The sequence below is a fragment of the Cupressus sempervirens genome, chromosome 7 (assembly GCF_028749045.1).
Source record: "Cupressus sempervirens isolate cs-2001-9-10 chromosome 7, ASM2874904v1, whole genome shotgun sequence".
In the NCBI taxonomy this organism is placed as follows: Eukaryota; Viridiplantae; Streptophyta; class Pinopsida; order Cupressales; family Cupressaceae; genus Cupressus; species Cupressus sempervirens.
Window position 1 is genome coordinate 653,780,129 of NC_143124.1, and position 17,635 is coordinate 653,797,763.

The 17,635-nt window shown below is 41.9% G+C and overlaps 1 pseudogene; it reads right to left on the reverse strand.

Annotated features, from left to right (window-relative positions):
- LOC149548362 (RNA-dependent RNA polymerase 2-like) overlaps positions 1-13,061 on the reverse strand; it is a 76,387-nt pseudogene extending 63,326 nt beyond the window's left edge.
- Between the last annotated feature and the right edge of the window lie 4,574 nt (positions 13,062-17,635).

The window sequence follows — 17,635 nt, forward strand, 5'->3', positions numbered from 1 at the left end:
TTTTGGCTCGTGGTTTTAATTTCTTTTTTGACAGTTTTTCCTGGCATTCCCACGCTTAGGAACACCTGGGAGAATGCATCCCCGTGAAAGAAAACTCTGATAGGATCGTGAACCCACTTACGGGAACACCACCCTCATGGGAACACTACTTCTCACATTTTCTCTACGGGAACGATGTCTGAGTCTGTTCATTGTCATTGTCTTTGTGCTTATCTTGCATGGTTAAATCTGATGAAATGAACATGTATGCATAATCACAAACAAAACATACATCTTGATTTTGGGCTTAAAATGAACAATGCTTTCTTTTAATCTATTGGAATGTATGTTCACTCAAATCCACAGTTTAGAAACTTTCTAAGTTATAAAAACGAATCAGGACACTTTGAGTGAGTTTGTTGTTGGACTCACCCTTTTTAATCACCCATCATTTTAACCATTGGTTGTAATATCAGTGCCATATATGGGGATGGGTCTACCTAAGAGGGTGTTAAGTGCTCCAAAAAAATCAAACTCCACTCAGTTGGATTTTATTGGTTTTTCTAAAATAGAAAATTTCTTGAATAAACATTAGTCTCGCTAACACTTCATTTGGGCATAAAAATTGAACAAATCTTGATGTGGAGGGCCTTTGGGCACACATTTGAAATCAAGCTTTACACACATCTTTGTTTTGGTCTTAAAATGAACAAACACCAAATCTTGAATGCCTTAAAGGAAATAAACTGATACTTGATGTAGAGGGCCTCCGGGCATGCGGGTTTACTTTCTTGTTGACCCTAACTCACCATTGTGTATTCATTCTTCGGTCGCATTTTCTTTTGTTCACATATATCAAGTTGGAATTGAACATTTGCATCCTAAACATGTGTGTTTGCAAGGTCTAGACTAGACAACTTAAGTGTCAGTGGAAAAGAACATTTGTCTTTTAGCTCGAGATCATCCGAGTCTTCTCTCCCCTTGTCGCCTTTGCAGGCCATCTTGGGTGCATAAGATTAGGATCCAAAATCTTGTCTTTTTAGTTTTAGGGGGCCTGCTTGGAGATTTCATCACCCCTTGGGATGACCTCAACTCTAGCATTTCGACGGAGTATAAAAATCAAGAGGTGAATCCAAAGACACCTCTCTTGGGATCAAGATTTTTTCACTTGGGCTAAGCCTCAAGGAACTTTATACCCTTCAGAAGTGAAAGAGGAGAAGTGGGTTACCGCTCCTCTCAACTATGTGACATCTTTTTGGTTTCATCTACAGATTTGGGCCTCACATACTTTGTGTATATCGAGGACTCCTCAAATAAACCAACTATCAGCTTTGTAACCAACCATCTAGGATGTTCATGTGCTTGAAGTGATTGCTCGAAACATTTGTAAAAACATACACACTCCTTGGCACAAGTATCACATTTTGGGAATCAAAACTTCTATCTGGTTGTTCTTATCTATTGCTTGATATTTTACTTTTTGAATGAATGTTTGCCAAACTTGGTCAATCCTAGCATAAGGCATACTTAGCATAGTCATTACCTCCAAAGAACCCCACGGTTGTGATTTTTAATCCTTGGAAATATCTCATGTCAAGCCATCCCAAGACTAAGTTTAAGAAGGCTAAGCTTCCTCAAATACCAGCCTATAAGGAAATCAAAGCAGAGCATAAAAAGCATACCCCTAACCCTAGGATAGCCAAATTGGATCAAATTGAGAAAGACGGAGTTGAAGTAGCATTGCAAACTAAATGGGACTACAAAATCCAAAATCTAACCCTTCAACGTGGTGTTAATACGAGCCTTATCGACAACTCTATTGTTACTCATTCTAATTAGGTCCTTCCTTTTCTTTCACACACTTACACACATATAGGTTTAGTCTCTTGTCTAGGAATTGCATTATCCCATCCAAGCATTTGGAGTTAGACCATCTTCTCTCATCTTAGGTTGTTGAAGAAGAATCCTCCACCTGCAATTGTTAAAATCTTAGCGTTATTTCCTCACTTACTTAGAAACATTTTTGCATCACATCTCTCATCATCCTGAGTATCCTTGAAACACAACACTTTGCGAGGAATCGGTTGTTGTTGGTGTCCCACATCACCTTGAGCCAAAGGTTAGGGTCACACCTTTTGCATCACCATCACATTTCCCACATTTAGATTTTAGGAACACACAAGCTTCTTGCACTTAGCACCATATCCTTTTAACACCCTTAGTATCATATCTAACTGCATTTAGGAGAAGCATCCTTTCATGCCACCCACCACATGTTTTGGTAGGCACACATGGAAAAAAGACATGGATCCTAGTCATAGTGGTAACACATCTCGAGCTCAGCCATACTCTATGGTATCCATGACACCATTAGACCCACCACCGCAAATCCCAGAAGAACCAGGATCATCCATAGATATTGAGGCTTTCATGAACCAACCTGGTCATGCTACTATTGTAAATGCCATCATAGATCACAACAAGGAAACCATCATGGAAAATTTCTTACGAGACAATGTTGGTGTCTTTGAGTTTGGATGTCCACCACCTATCAACATAACAGATCCTACTCACCCATTGTTTGGATGGCAACCACCTCAGGTAGAACCAACAAACCCAAATATCCCCTCAACCTAGGTGCTGGTTCCCATTCCATAGAACACTCATCCCATTATCACTCAACCATTAGTGCATACTACATCTCAACCAACCTCAAGTATACCATTTGCATCTATTTCCACCACTCATTTTTCCGCTCCACCAAATCCTCCATTTGCATCTAGCAGCACTACCTTTTCGTTTCCACCCCATATTGTATCTAGTCCATTTGCTACTCAAATACCACCATTAGGGTCCAATACCTCATCTTGCATCCCACCAAACATCACTATCAACCCCTTTGTAACTAGCCAAACCTCTTCAACCGCTTTTTCTTTGAGACCTTGGAATTTTACTGCGATATAGGCACCTATCATTAGTCTTCCCCCTAGAACTGCACTCATGTTCACACCTTTGACACTGTCATCCACTGCTTCACATAGCTATTCACTCCAACCCCTCACCAACTATTTCTCCATGCCACCTCTAGGCAATAGCCCAAATCCACCACCACTGTAGTTCTCTATAGTAAACACTTTGCCACAAATTAACTACCTTACCTACTCCAAATCATTCCTACTCTCAAGCAGGCATGCAACCCACATATATTGGGCATGGTATATATTCCCAGAGCATAGCACAAGCATCATCTACATTACCACCATTCTAGCCGCAGTCTTCACATCAGCAGTATGCCCAAGCACCCACACAGAACCAACTCATAGGGCAACAACCTAATAGTTATCTACCACACACACCTTAGCAGATGCAACAGTATGCACAACCCACATTCTAGCAAACCATAACATCCACTCCGTCAGTTATGTAAACCATTTTTTCACAGATGCCATATGGTCATTAGAATTCTCCATATCACACTTCAGATTCTGGCACGTATCCTACACCGGGGACACCTGGATCGAGGGCACCCACTCCTCCACCTGTAAAGTTTGAATGGGAAGAGATGAAGAATGCTCTCAAGGCCCTCAAGGATGGGACAAACACCAAAACTTTCAAATTTGAAAATGATTTCCCATACCCTTTTTATAAGACTATCACATTGACTCCATTTCCTAAACATTTCGAGATCCCCAAGTTTGACAAATTTAGGGGGAAGAGTGATCCAATCACTCATGTTAAGGAATTCTATATGCATTGTCAGGAGGTATCTTATAATGATGTGTTCCTCATGTGGCTCTTTCCCAAAAGCCTAGGAGGACCAGCCTTGGAATGGTTCTGTCGTATCCCTCAAGGTACTATTAAAACTTTTGCAGAACTTTCTGAGGCCTTTGTTGCTCAATATACCCATCTCGTTGAGACTGAATTATCTACAGTAGACCTTGACCACACTAAACAAAAGGGAGGAGAAATTCTTACATAGTACTTGCAATGCTGGCAGATCCTCACAACAAGGATCTCTTGCACCATCCCTGAGGATAATCTTGTCAAGATGTTCATAAACAGTGCACACCCTAGCCTCGCTCATCATATGGTTATGAACTATTTGAAAACATATAAGGACATCAAAGAAAAAGGAATGGGCCTTGAGTAAAGACTCATTAAGGATGGTGTCATCAGATTGTACAAAGAAAATACCTAGGACCATGGGTCGAGCAATGACAAAACTTGATATTGGAACAAAAACAAGAATACAATGACAGATGGTGCCGCTGACACTCAACAGGTCCATATTGTTGGGGTGGCTACCAATGTTCCCACCACATTTTTCCAACAACAAACTTATCAACAGCAACCTCCTACATATCACCAGCCACCCGTGTAAACTCATCAAAAAATACCTATTCCTCATAATCAAACTAATGCTATCACACTAGCGGCAAGTAGTAAACCCCGTGTTCAGAGGCAACCATGAATATACACCCCATTGGGGGAACCTCTTGATACAATCTTCAAAAAATTGGCCAAAGATAACCTTGTTCAGTATCCACAAATGCAACCCTTGGAACCTAATTAGTCTAGAGCATCCTAGTACAAAGATAACGAATATTGCAAATTCCATCGTGTCAAAGGGCACACTACCCTTACATGCATGCAACTTAAGGATTATGTGTAGGACCTCATTGACTAGAAAGAGATCACAGTGGGGGCACAACCCTCACCTAATGCAATATTAATGATGTATCAAAATGCTTTCCATCCTCATAACATGAACCCAGGAAAGGCATCTGCAAACCAACCTGTCAAAAAACCTAACAATGCTTTAGGTAAACAAGGTGACAATCGAGATACGTCTCAAAATTATACCTCAACATACTTAGACTATGGTAGCTTAATTGGTTGCATATCCCAAGTTGAACCATCTATCAATGTCATCAATATCAAAGGCCTAGACACTCAGTGTGCAGTTGCTACCCATCAGAATCACCTTCACTAGGGCCACAATATAACATCTTGGAACACCTTGGAAACATGATGGCCCAAATCTCCATCCTGGATCTCTTGCGGACAAGCCCACTTTATCAAGAGATCCTTGATAGCACTCTATGTGAGTCTCGCATCCCCCCCGACATAAACGCCACTGATTTTCATAACTTGGTTGGCCATCTTTCAGCCTCATGTGCCTTATCTTTCAAAACCACTGATATCCCAACAGTTGAACCCAATCACATCCTCCAACTTTGCATCGCTGTTATGGTTTCTGACTTTGTAGTTAAACATGTCATGATAGATAATGGATTGGCTCTAAACCTATGTACTCTAAAGTTCATCAAGCAGGCAGGATATACTAAAGCAAATATCATCAATGAGGTGATCACCATCAAGGCATATCACAACTTGGAGCGTACTATTGAAGGAACCATCTTGCTCCCTATTAGAGTTGGTCTAGCCACTCGAGAAACACTTTGTCATGTAGTTGATCTTAATCTTCCATATAACATCCTCCTCGATCATCCATGGATTCATGCCATGAAGGCCCTTCCATCCACATATCATCAGTGCATCAAATTTTTGCATAATGGCACTGAGATAACCATCCATGCAGATCTTGAACCCTTTGCTTATTGCAATATGGTTGAAGCTTCATACACCAATTACTGTCCTGGGATCAAAATTGGCACCACCATGGCCAGCTCCTCTGGCACCTACCACGATCCAGACACCATCTTAGCCTCCACTCTCTCCACAGTTAAGATCAACTACCAAGGTTGTGGTGAGTATAGTCTCACGGATTCTTTTTTTGTCGACGCTCTACCACTTGACCCACATACTCAAGGATGCCCAAGACATCAAGGGCCTATACTAGAAAACACCTCTCAACTTCACCAGTTGGGCCCCACCACATTTGTCACCAAAGATATCCTTGATGGAGTAGAGAATACACTAGATATTAGCACATGGTTATACAAAGAGCCACCCCCTAAGAGTGAAGCACTTCTTGATCACTTTAAACAGAAATATTCCTAGTCACATCACTTGGCCATGGAGCAATGGGATTATCAAGGAGGTGGTTTAAGCTGCTAGGAATCATGTATGAGACAGCCTATAGAAGCACACCAAGGGCAAAAAACCAAAGGCTTGGGCTATGGACTCCCCACAACTAGGGGCACTACAATGGAAGGCGACGCCTTTATGAATATCCAAAACACTCTGGTTGAGGTTGAAGACATCCCTGAGGAAGTTGAAAAGAAAGCTTATGATGATATTTTCCTTGATGAAATAATCCTTGGAGCCTCAGTGCTCTACCAGTTATCCCTTAATCTCATCAACCTCCCCCTTGCTCACCCTAAACTCATAGATTGGGACCAACCAAGTGTTGTTCATGTTGATGAGTTTTCTACCAAGCGCGCACTCCTTAAATTCATGGGGGCAGAAATGCCACATAAACGATCACCTCCACCATCGGCGTATGTCTACAAGCTGGATCCTACAGGTTACTTCGGGGAGGAGGAAATCTCTAGTCGCAAAAATGGAACGCTGAAAGAAACAAAAAAGAAAAAAGATAAGAGAAAATCATCCCATGGTGAAAACCCCTCTAGAGCGCCATTAGGTGACTCAAAAAATGAAACAAAAATAAAGGACATATCCAACGGTGAAAACCTCTTAGAGGCACCTGAGGATGGAGATTTCATACTCCCCCCACAAGAGCATCGACCTCCTATATCTTTAGTTTTGACAGAAGAAACTCGGCCTATAGATATCAGTCTGACAAAGATACCACATATCACATACATCGCAGCCTCTTTACCACTTGAACAAGCAGAGCTTCTTCTTGAAGTCCTCCATGAAAATATAGGCTACTTTGCATGGTCATATCAGGATATGCAAGGATTGGACCCCAAACTAGTTGTACACTATCTGGTAGTGGATCCAGGGGCCAAGCCAGTCAAGTAGAAACTTTGAAAAATGCACCCCAAAGTGGCTTTATTAGTCAAAGCAGAGCTAGAGAAGTTGTTAGAGTCCAAAATCATTCGACCAATAGATTATTCTGAATGGATTTATAATATGGTACCTATTACCAAGCCCTTTGGTGATATCAGAATTTGCACCAATTTTAGGGATCTTAATAAAGCTTTTCCAAAGGATGACTTTCCATTGCCAAATATCGAGATGATTGTGGATCTCACTACAGGTCATGAACTCTTGTCACTAATGGATGGTTTCTCTGGATATAATTAGATTCGTATAGCAAAAGAAGATCAGCATAAGACAACATTTACTACACCTTGGGGCACATTCTGCTACAATATGATGCCCTTTGGGTTAAAGAATGTTGGGGCAACCTATCAACACGCGATGACGGTCATCTTCCATGACCTAATCCATAAGATACTTGAGGATTACGTGGATGCTATTCTAGTCAAATCTCTCAATGCTCTGGATCACTTATCTCACCTCGAGGAAGTGTTCAACCGACTAGCAGAATATCATCTCATGCTAAATCCAAAGAAGTGTGTCTTTAGTGTTACTTGAGGAAAGCTCCTAGGCTTCATTGTGTCACAGCGTGATATTGAGATTGACCCTAAGAAGGTCAAAGCCATCATGGATATGGCTCCTCCTAAGACACTCAGGCACCTTTGTTCTTTGCAAGGAAAACTCCAATCAGTTTGGCGATTCATTTCTTAGCTTGTTGATAAGTGTCAACCTTTCACTCACTTGCTTAAGAAAGATCAAAATTTCAAATGGGACCCAGCTTGCCAGTGCAATTTTGAGCTCATCAAACAATACTTAGCTAATCCACCTATTTTGGTTCCTCCAGTTGCAGGGTGCCCACTCATATTGTACATCACAGCTACTCCTACTACATTAGGTGCTTTGCTAGCATATCTTGACGATGTGGGAAAGGAATGAGCTATTTATTACATCAGTCGAACATTAGTGGGCTATGAGCTCAACTACACACCAATGGAGAAGGCATGCTTAGCAGTAGTGTTTGCCACCCAAAAACTATGTCACTACATGTTGAGTCATACTGTACAATTGATATCAAAGATTGATCCATTAAAATATATGCTCTCTTGTATAGTACTCACCAGATGCCTGGAAAAATGGGTTATGCTCCTTAGTGAGTTTGACATTCAATATGTTGACAGAAAGGCTATCAAAGGCCAGGCTATTGTAGATCACTTGGCTGATGCCCCCTTAGTTGCGATCACCCACTCATCATGGAGTTTCCAAAAAAATACCTTTGTTTAATAGAAAAACAATTACTCTGGAAGCTATATTTTGATGGCTCCTATACATCTCATGGCTCTGGTGCAGGCATACTTTTGGTTACACCTCAAGGCGATTATATCCATAAATCTTTCAAGCTACAATTTTGGTGTACCAATAACATTGCAGAGTATGAGGCCCTTGTTGCAGGACTAAAAATTGCCATTGAATGGAATATCATAGAGCTTCAAGTCTATGGTGATTCTCAGCTTATCATCAAACAAGCTTTGGATGAATATCAAACCAATGATGACAAGTTACTACCTTGCAAAGATCTGGTTGATCAACTAAAGGAGTATTTCACTCAGATCCAGTTCATACAAATACCTCGACTCTAGAATAAGGTAGCTGATGCTATGGCTACTATTGGTTCTCTCTTAGGAATACCACATGAAGCTACGCAATATGAATTGTTGGTTGAGCAGCTGCACAAACCCACATATGAGAATAATGAATCAACATGTGTTTGCATCTTGGTTGGTCCCCAATCTCCATGGTACCATGAAATTCATGCTTACCTAGTAAATGGTATCATATCTCCTCACCTCACATGAACCCAACGCCAAAATCTTATTCACAAAGCTTCTCGTTACACTATCATCGCCCAAACCCTATATCGTCGTGGTTATCATGATACTCTCTCTCGATGTTTAGATCAAAATGAGGTTGTGATGGCTCTCAAAGAGGTACATGTTGGACTTTGTGGTGCTTACACAAGTAGGATAGTGCTAGCAAAGCAGATCCTTCAGGCTGGATATTATTGGCCTACTCTAGAACAAGATGCATGTGAATTTGTGAAACAATGTTTACCTTGTCAACAACATGCTAATTTAATCGGGGCTCTAGCACAGGACTTGCAACCCACTACACCACCATGGCCTTTTGCCTACTGGGGATTTGATCTTGTTGGTCTTATTGCACCACTTTCTTCAGAAGGGCACAAGTGGACAATCACCGCCACTGATTATTTCACTAAGGGGGTCGAAGCAGTTCCCCTTGTTACTACCACGGGAGTTTAGGTGTCCAAGTTTATATTGTATCATATCATATGTCGCTTTTGGCATCCCAACTACCATATTCACAGACCACAAAGGTAATTTTGAAAACTTAAATATGGAAGAATTGTGCACTTCCCTCCACATCCATCACCACTTTTCTAGCCCATATTTCCCACAAGGTAATGGTCAAGCTGAGGCAACTAATAAAACCCTCCTCAAAATCCTCAAGAAAGTTGTCAACGACTTTGACCATGATTGGCATTTGCAAATTAATCCCACCCTATGGGCATACGGCACTTCATTTCATACTGCCACTGGCACAACTCCATACTCCTTGGTCTATGGTGTTAAAGTAGTCCTGCCTATTGAGGTTGAACTCCCATCACTTTGCATTTCTCTCCAAGGATAGATATCTGATAAGGAATATAGAGTGGCTCAACTTACTCAACTTGATCTACTTGATGAAAGAAGACAACAGGCCTACGACTATCTCATGGTCTATCAAAGTCGCCTCAAGTGCAATTTCAATAGGAAAGTCCATCCACACAATTTTTAGAAAGGTGACATGGTCCTTAAAGAGAATATGAAGGTTCAAGCTGACCGAGAAAAGAAAGGCAAGTTCGAGCCCACTTGGCTTGGTCCCTATGTGGTCACAGCATCTTTTGGCTCAGGAGCCTATCAATTATCTACCCTTGAAGGTGAACTCCTAAATGATCATACCAACATTATCCACCTTGAGAAATTCTACGCCTAAGGATAGAATTTTCAAATCAAGGAAAGAAAAAAGGCATAAAGAAAAAATAAAGCGTCCAATGGTAAAAACTTGGCAATTCAAGCGCCTTGGATAGGTCCCTGGTGAAAACCTAGCAAATAGGCGCTAGGTGTACTACAGCTCTTCCATTATCTATCACCGACACACACCCCTTTATCACCCCTCCATATTTTATCACTCATCCCACCCGCTTTTCCAAATTGTTCCTTATCATTATTCGCCATACTTCGCAACATCATCCTCTAGCACTTTGCACTATGTAACATCCCATCTCATTTATAGCATCTCATGTACCATACTTGATGTATCCTACCATTGTACTCTACTAGATCTACCCTATCACGTGTTTTTTATCCTTACCATATGTAGCATATACGGTCCATATAATGTGTCTCATACCCCCTGTACTAACCCTTGTCTTCCATATACTGTACCTATGTGAATACAACAATATCCAGACCCCTGTACATAAATCGCGCTTTACATAAACCCACCTCAACAAAACCTTGTATTATAACAACACTATCCCCCCATCTTGAGCTTTCCCCCGTCATGCATATACCTACTACTATGTTTTTCTATCTAGTCATGAGTTCCCATGTCCTTAACTAGTCTTACTTTTTATCCAGGTCTTGTTGTAACCCGTCAGTTGATCCCTTTGAAAAAAGGTTCCTTTTTCACCTTTGTGGAATCTTTTGGTTGTTTCATTTTTTGGTTGATTGTTTCCACGAATCTTTTGTTGCTTTCTCCTCAAGATCACCATGATCATTTCATATCATGGTGTGTTTTGCCTGGGATAACTAAGGAGGTTGGTTTCGATCACAGTCTTTTTCTGCTTGTGAGTCAATTTGATATTATCCTTGCATATTCCAACATGTTTTCATCTTTTGATAAAACATGATGCACCTGGGTAATCTCATTTGTTTGTGGATCATCCAGCATCATTCCCACACTGATCTCTCTGGGACTCATGTGTGATGCTGGGTCAATCCTTGCGTGCCTGTTCGAGTCAGTCCTATAGAATTTTGGGGAAAAGGCCTTGATGTTCTTAGTAACCTTGGCAGATCCCTAACAATCCTATATCAACTAAAGTGTTTACACTACATAGTGGTACTTCCTCACGAAGTACCCCATGCTCTAGCTTCCCCTATGCCTCACTTTTATTTTAGAAAACCCTAGGTATATTTCTCCTTATCATCACCCCTCTCCCTTGAACTATTACTTTTTACATCCTCAGAATCACTTGCTTCATAGCCGTGAACATCAATTCTTATTCATGCTCATCATGATGTGATCCCTATCATAAGTTACTATCCTTGCTCTAAAATTCTCTACTATCCTCCTGACTGCAAGTTTGTTGGTCACTCTTTTTCCAACATTATTCTCCTTAGAGTCATCATCTCCTATGAACACTCTTCATATCACAGACCGCTATCATAAGTCAAAACATTGGTTATCTTATTCCACCATCATTTTTTGTCTTGCATCTCCTACAATTCCGTATGTTGTATTATCATCGCTTGTATCCTTTATCATATCACAGAATAGCATTGCATGTGTTCTTTTTATGATATTCTCGCATGCTTATCATAAATCTTAGGTGTATCTTTTAGTTTGTGTTCTTTTTAGCATTTCATAAATTCACTATTCTCTCTTATGGTTCATTCTAGCATAGTCATTCATCATTACATTATGGTTCATTTTAGCATCATCATTCATTAGATTATCAATCATTTAGTGTAGTCGCTCATCATTAGATTGTGATTCATTTTAGCATTATAGTCATTTATCATTAGGTTAGGTTTCATTTTAGCATTGAGGTTCATCATTAAAGTTGTACTTCATTTTTTATTTTTATTTTTTTCATCTTTTATTTTGTCAATTCATTTGTTTTAATCTTTTATCCATCTTTAGTTTGTGTTAAAATTTCATGACATTATATTCATTTTTCCATATCATAAATCTGTTGATTATCCTTTAGTTGGTGATTCTTTTTACATTTGTCACTTATTTTATAGTTTGTACTTATCATCATACAACATCATATCAAATACTCTCCAAAGCAATCAATTTCTCGGGATCACATCACATCTATCATAAAGCAACATCACATCATCAAGATCATAGCTGAAACCTATCATACTACATGATATCTATCATATAGAAAATCTCATGATCATCAAATCTACAATATCATAAGGAAAATTATGTCATTAAGGATCACATCAAATCACATCACATCTGTGATATCATAGATCAAAATCACATCACATCATATCTGCACTATCATAGCTGAATCACATCAAAATCATATTATATCATGTATACAATGTCATCAAAAATCATATCTTGCATCACAAACTATCAACACAATAAAAAAAATCATAGCACCTATCACATCCCGCATCACCAATCATCAGCAAATACCATCAAAACATCACTATCAATCACTATACATAATATCACCAGTCAATAAACACAAATATCACCAAAGTCATCCAATCTATATATCAATGAAAGAATGAAAGAATAAAAATCCATCAGTGTACAATGTCCATATAGTACAAATGGGTCTGAGTCTGCACCAAATCTCCATGTGTCTCAAAACAACCTATATATATACAGAGTACTCAGTATCCCAAAAAGATGCCTACTCATCGATGGTCAACCCATCATCCCTGCATCATCAGTCTACTCCTGTGCCCCTCTCCCAGCCCTGGTGGTGGTGGTGGTGGAGGTGGTGGCCCCATTAGTCCTCTCCTTGTCCCAGAGCTCTCTACCTCCTCTCCCATCCCATGCCGTTGGCTCGGCCTTTCCCTCTAACTATGCCCTGTGTGTCGAGACCCGCCTACACTCTCTCCCCCAGTGCTCCATCCACTCTCCCCTCCTCCCTGCATCCCTGTATGGGTACCTGTTGTGCCTGACTGAGTCAGCCACCTGTAATGCTCAATTTTTGATGCTGGCACTATAGCATGGTACCTCCCCCGGTAGAACCCAACCCTCTCCCTCAACTCCTCCATCTCTGCCTGCTCCACCGTCATGGCATCCAACCTCCCCTCCACCCGACCCACCTCTATCTGTAGCCTCCCCACCTCTACACCTACCCTATCTGCCTGCCCCTGGGCTGTATCTTGCTCCTATCTAAACTGATCTCGCTCTACTCGAAGCTAATCTCTCTCTTGTTGAGTGTCACAGAGTAGCTAGCTCATTACTGCGTGTGCCTACTCTAGCAAGGCGTACTAGCCTACCAATCTGTCATCTCCTCCCCCAGTAGACGATCCTCCTACCTCTCCCCCTGCTGCCCTCTATCACCCCTGTGCCTCCTCTCCCCCTCTCTCTAGCTGGGCTCCCCTCTCCTCTGCTCTCCTCTCTGGCTTAGCTCTCCTCTCCTCCCCCACCACCTTCCTCCTTTGACAGGCGGGCTCCTCCTCCTATGCAACTGCTGTTGCACATTGCTGCAACCCCCTTGCCACATATCACCCCTGTTGGGCTGCTCAGGCTAGCTCCCCTTCCACCACCGCTGCCCTCATGGCCTGTGCTCTCCCCACTAGTCTTGGCCTCACAAAAGTATCTCAGTACTCTTGTGTGGAGCCCGCATCTGCTGCCCCGTCGAACCAATCCCACTACTGTGGTTCCAACTCTCACCATGCCCTCAACAGCACATCGCTCCGCAGGGATGGCCTGTACATCGACACTGACTCATGTGTAACCTCCTGGTACCAGTACGAATCTCCTATTGCCACCTGCTGCCACCCAAACTGTCATAGTGCCCTATCTGACCTATACTGCTCTGCCACATACTCTCATCTCTCAAACACAGAGCATGGAGAAATGGTGTAGGGGAGATGCTTCTCCCTCCTCTACCCACGGTCTCAAGCCCATGTATGGCCTCCACACCACTGCTACTATCTCATCAATCTGCACTCTCCAGTAATCCACTGAATCCGTGTGGTGATATGTCAAAGGCTTCACCCAACTGTATGCCACTGGCTCCTCTAGTTGCCTATCCCTACGTCCCAATGGTCTGAGCACTGTAATATGCTCCCATGCCCACACCTGTAATAGTTTCAGGAACCCAATTCTCCTCCCCTATTAGTCACTACCCTGGTACACTATCTGATGTAGGTCCTGGTATAGCTTGACCAGCATCAGAGAACCCCATGCCCCTGGGCATCCTACATCCACAATCTGCATCACTACTAGAATCAATGCCAGTGTAACCCCTGTCCCACCTGTGTCTAGAGCAATGTACACCAAAACTAGCCCTAGAACATAAAAGTAGATCTGCCTCTCCGTCGTCATGCGATCTAAATGCTCGTCTAATGCAAACTATCCCCTTCGAATCCTATACTCCACTCTGGGCCCCATTAGTCTCTGTACAATTGCCTCTACTGTCATCTCTCTGGTTGCCATGACTAGCATCCCTCGCTCTAGCAATCTGAATATGCGGTATACATCCTCTAGCATCACCATCATCTCCCTTGTCAGTAGGTGAAATGTCGCTGTCTCATTGTGCCATCTCTCACACAGCGTTGTAACCATTGTCATATAGGTACGGGTATGCGGCAACCTCGTTAGGTAGCCTAGCCTAATCACCTCAACCCGTGCCTAGTCAATCGGTGTCAACATCTCTTCTATGCTCACCACTACTACTTGTTGCTCCCATGACACTAATGCATCCAACGACCATTGCACACCACCAAAACAAATCCAACTATCAGTTTTCTATCTTCTTGTTTATCCTCCCATCCTCCCTTACCTCAACTCCAACTTTTTTTGCTTTTATTCTACAAAAATTGCGTTCCTACAGAAACAACATCCCCATGAAGCCTACCGCCCACATTCCCATAGAATTATTTTCCATCAGGATCACGATGTTGACTCTGCTCTAACCCTTGACCTTTCCCCCTGATCTCGCTAGAGAGTTCCTGCACTCTCTCCACCTGGTGATCCCGTCGATCATTGATCCCATCCATGAGATCACATTCCTACACTGTCCCTTTTTTCTCCCTTTTTCGCTATACAATGACCTTAACCCACAGGGTCACCTTCTCACTGCATGAATCATGTTCCTCTTCATGAGGAAGCGATCTCGCTAACTCTATCCCATTCCCACATGACTTCCCATCCCAGGATTGCTTTCCCACAAATTCCTATTTAAAACCCTACATCATCCCACCTGATGCTATTTTTTGCAGGATCGTAATCTTGCTGCTCCCACTCGTGTTCCCGCTAGACCCGTGCCTATAGGATCACATTTTTTCCTTCGTGGGAATGATCTACCAAAAACATAAACAAAAATCATGAAGAGGTTTTAGACCCTGCCGATCGATCGGGCGTCCCTCGTACTCGTACTTGTCGCACTATGTCCTCTCAGTGCTCTAGTCGCCCAATACTTGCCATCGTAATCTCCACTACAGAGCTCCTAATCAACAATATCTCCTCCTTAATTTGATTGCAAATGACCCCTTCTAGCCCCCTCTTCGCCCCTTATAGCTTACCTCAGTGCCCTACCTACCCCTCTCGGTCATCCCAACCTTCCCAAATATTCCCCTCTCCCACCCACAAATCACAACACCTCTTTGTACACTTATACCATCTCTTGGTCTGTCAACTTGTACCTCCTCTTTCGCTATGTATCATTGTCTCTGTCCCCACTTTCATATATGTTCACCAACCTTAGCATCTTGCACACATTGCACAACTCTTGGTTAGCTTTTTCAATACATCCTTTTGCTAGCCCTCTTGTCCCCACCCTATTATCCTTCTTAGTTCAGCTTGCCCGTCGCATCCCTCATCCCGCTCCCTCCACTTAGGTGCTCTCTGATAGATCCTTGTAGGATATAGCTTTCCTCCTGTCTGGTCTTGGTCCATTAGTACCTCATCCTACACATCTCATTGGCAAACAGTTCTCTTTTGGATTTTTGCTTTATTTTGATTTGGCTTTACCCCTTTGGGTCTTCAAGTATCTTTTCCCAACAATCTTGTTTGTTCCCTCCTCATGGTTGCCATGATCTTTTATATCATGGTGTGCTATGAATGGGGCGATTTAAGTGCAAGGTCTTTATCAGGTCTTTTGTTTATTTTTTTTGCTTGTGGGTTACCCAGTCTCAGTTCCATGTTGCTTCCTCTAGAATTCATGTGATGTTGGGGCAATCCTTCCATGCTTGTTTTGAGTTAGTTTGTCAATCATTTGGAAAGTTGGTGAACATGCCTTGATGTTCTTGGTAACCTTGGCCATTAAACCAACATTCTTATATTAAATCTCATGCTCAACTATATGGTGGTACTTCTTTTTTTTCCGTCTCCCCCCACTCAAACCACTTTCATGACTTCCCTTCATCTCCATTATCCCCCATCCAAACCTCTTTATCTTCCCATCATCCATCCCCTCCTCCTAATCTCCTTTTATCATGCTCCCCCCCTTCATCCCCCCCCCAAATCCGAGATTTTCCTAGGCTTGCTTCCTCTTGTGCATCTGATCTCCCTTTTTCATTCTCCCATAGTGCACGTTTAAGCTCCTTCGGCCCCTTCTCTTTGTCAATCTGTGTCTCTACTCATCTCAAATTCTTTTACTTTTCAAGAAGTCGTCGAGCCTCATCTTCTCTCTCTACCGCCTTCTTGAGGGGGCATCTCTAAGTCTAGTCTCTCCTCTTCTTATCTGAGACTGGGGCAACCTTGCTGCTAAAAACATCTTCCTCGTGTCATCTCTGTTTGAACTTCTTTGAAATAATGTTATCTCAACACTATGTCAAAGAGGGGCAAAATGTAGACACCTAAATTTGATTACACCACTTTGGTAATCCTATTTAGCTATCTCTAAAAGGCATCATTAATTAAATTCCTATTTATTTAATCCTTTGCCATCCCCTAGCTGATTAATTTAATTAATCATCTATAGTCCTAATTGATAAATCAAATAACCCATTATTTATCAATTAATCCTATTCTCCTATCTAATTCCAAATCCCAAATTTATTAAAATCACTTTAATAAATAAAACCCTCAAATCTAATAACCCCTAAAGCCTATCTTAAATCCTCCATTTAGCCTAATCCACCCCATCCACCCATACTAACTAGGCTTAGCCACTAACTCACCCACCCTCATAAATGCCATCCACTTGCACATCTCTAACATCCCTAATATAATCTTAACCCATCCCCTAATCATTTGCACATTCCTAAGCAAGCTTAAAACTTTCCTAAACCAAGCCAAAGTCTCCCCTCAAAATATCCCAACCACCAAGCCATGAATGCTCTTACAAAGCCATAAATGGCTCTTACATCCTCACTCATGACTCTTACATACCCAACCACCCTCATCAAGCCTTTGACCAACCCTTATCCTATCCTCTCACATCCATCCTCCTTGTGACAAGTGTCCACTCCCTATTGGTGCTAAACAAGCACAATCCATGTGCTCCCCTTTAAGTGCATCCTAGACCTCCCTCACCATCTTTCCATCCTTGCATCTTACCCCTCCATCCCTCAAGCCCTTAGCCTATAAATTGGATCCCCTCCCAAGCCATTTCATCACAATCTTTAAGCTAAAGTTACCATGTCAGTTTGAGAAGCCAAATCCATACTTTTAGATATACCCACACCAAAAATCC